The sequence below is a fragment of the Anomaloglossus baeobatrachus genome, chromosome 9, assembly GCF_048569485.1.
Source record: "Anomaloglossus baeobatrachus isolate aAnoBae1 chromosome 9, aAnoBae1.hap1, whole genome shotgun sequence".
Lineage (NCBI taxonomy): Eukaryota > Metazoa > Chordata > Amphibia > Anura > Aromobatidae > Anomaloglossus > Anomaloglossus baeobatrachus.
Genome location: NC_134361.1, coordinates 40,573,324 through 40,575,778, shown reverse-complemented (window position 1 = coordinate 40,575,778; position 2,455 = coordinate 40,573,324).

Here is a 2,455-nt window from a genome sequence, read left to right as displayed (position 1 = left end):
ATTTGAGGTATTTAATCATCCCTAAAGGTAAAGCCTTCATGCAGGTAACACAGGATTATTTCCAGCAATCACAATACAGCATGAGATGGACACAACTCCCTTTCACCCCCTCCTTAAAAGATCAGAGAAAAAATAGAAAACAGATTTTAAGAATTTTCTGTTTTTATTAATAAAAAACATTGATGATACAAACACTTCAAAGACTACACCTTTGCACACTTTTTTTTTATAATCCATTTTGTCCACTAAATGAAAATTTAAAGGAAATTAGAAACTTTAGGGTTATCCTAATTATTACGGTACATTTCTATGTAGGGCAATAAAAAACAAGATCTTATGTATCTGCCTGACTACAAATAAAAGATTTTCTTTAAGCAAGTTTCTAAATAATCTCTGTTGAAAATGTTCTAGTATTTTGCTGCCGTAGAGTCTGTACAGCTTCACATAGCCGGCTGTACTGTTGCTTTCAGCGCAGATCCAAGAGCTTGTTGATCCTGACTGATGGATGATGTGACATTGTTGTGTCAAGCTGAACAAAAGCTGTGATTTTTTTATTTTGAAATCCTTACAAAGTGAACAGAGCACAGACATTTTGGTCCTAATACCTCGGACTTTCATCAATGTGCATGCTGGAGTTCACTTGTGGCTTAGGCTACATTTACATTTCCGTTGTTTTAAATCCCTCAGGTCCGTCGTTGCAACGACGGATCCGTTGTTTTTTAGATGTCAACTGACGCAACGGATGTGTTATTTCACAGGATTCCGTTCACAGGAATCCTGTGAAAAAACGGATCCGTCACGTCCGTTACATCCGCTGTGCGTCCATTTTTTGACAGATCCGTCACGATCCGTTTGTGTTTGGAACAGCCCAATGGGTGTGCCAAACATGCTGGGCATGCTCAGTAGAGCATGACGAAATCCAGCACTGGATTCCGTCGTGTGACGGATTACGATGGAATCCTGCACCACAGACAACCATTATACCTCTTGACAGATTGCGATGAAATCCTGCGCGGTGCGTTTTTTTGCTGCTCCAAAAAATGTTACATTGTATGTTCATATCGCCCAACGGTTAGTCATTCCATGACTGATCCGTTGCGTTGTGGATGCAACGCAAGGCCATCAGTCGCAATCCATCCTTAATACAAGTCTATGGGGAAAAAACGGATTCCTGCAAAATATTTTGCAGGATACTGTAATTCCTCAAGGCGACGGATTGTGACTGATGCAAAACAGCGCAAGTGTGAATGTAGCCTTAAGGCCGCTTTACACGCTGCGACATCGCTAAAGCGATGTCGTTGGGGGTCACTGAATTTGTGACGCACATCTGGCCGCGTTAGTGATGTCGTTGCGTGTGAAACCTATGAGCGATTTTGAATCATCGCAAAAATGTTCAAAATCGCTAATCGGTGACATGGCCCCCTATTCCCAATTATCGTTGCTGCTGCAGGTACGATGTTGTTCCTCGTTCCTGCAGCAGCACCCATCGCTGCGTGTGACACCGCAGAAACAAGGAACCTCACGTTACCTGCGGCCGCCGGCAATGAGGAAGGAAGGAGGTGGGCAGGATGTTCGTTCCGCTCATCTCCGCCCCTCTGCTTCTATTGGGCGGCCGCTTAGTGACGTCGCTGTGACGCTGTATGAACCGGCCCCTTAGAAATGAGGTGGTTCGCCGGTCACAGCGACGTCGCTAAGGTAAGTAGTGTGACGGGTCCGCGTGATTTTGTGCGCCACGGGCAGCGATTTGCCCGTGACGCACAAACGATGGGGGCGGGTACGCACGCTAGCGAGATCGCAGCGTGTAAAACGGCCTTTAGTTTCAGAGACGCTGATAAGGCATCTGTGGTGTCCACCACCGTGTCACAGCTTTTGTTCAGCAATCTGAGTGCCAAATCTCTCTTTCATACCATACCAAAGGATTGGATCCTACTAGGGCACCACGAACAGAAGTGCCATGGTCATTCTTCATTGTTGTGTCAAGCGTCCTCTGTGGCTAATCAAGCCACTGTTTGTCAGCAGCTTATCAACATTTCATCCCTTCTGATGATATAGAAAAAACTGCAGCCAATTAGTGGCTGCTGATTGGCTGCAACGGAGGTGAGTGTGGATTGTTTGGTGGACAACCCCTTTAAGTGTGTATATACATGGGCTAGAAGATAATGAATGTTCCACCATGTCTTGATGTAAGTTCTATTTAATTTACATTTCAATGAAAGTCATTGTACCGTAGATGTATCACAACCCCCAAAATGGATCTCTTTTCTCTGGGTGTTTTGAACAAAAAAAAAAAGAGCCGTGTTTTTCACTTGTGTATCTCATTATATATATCTTGTTTACGAAGGTGTTTTACATTTTTTTATCACATACATTTACGAGCTGCTCGTTATCCACCGATATAAATGACAATGCTGCTCTCTACTGGTCGGCACCGAATCCATTCTCTATACAAGTGTAT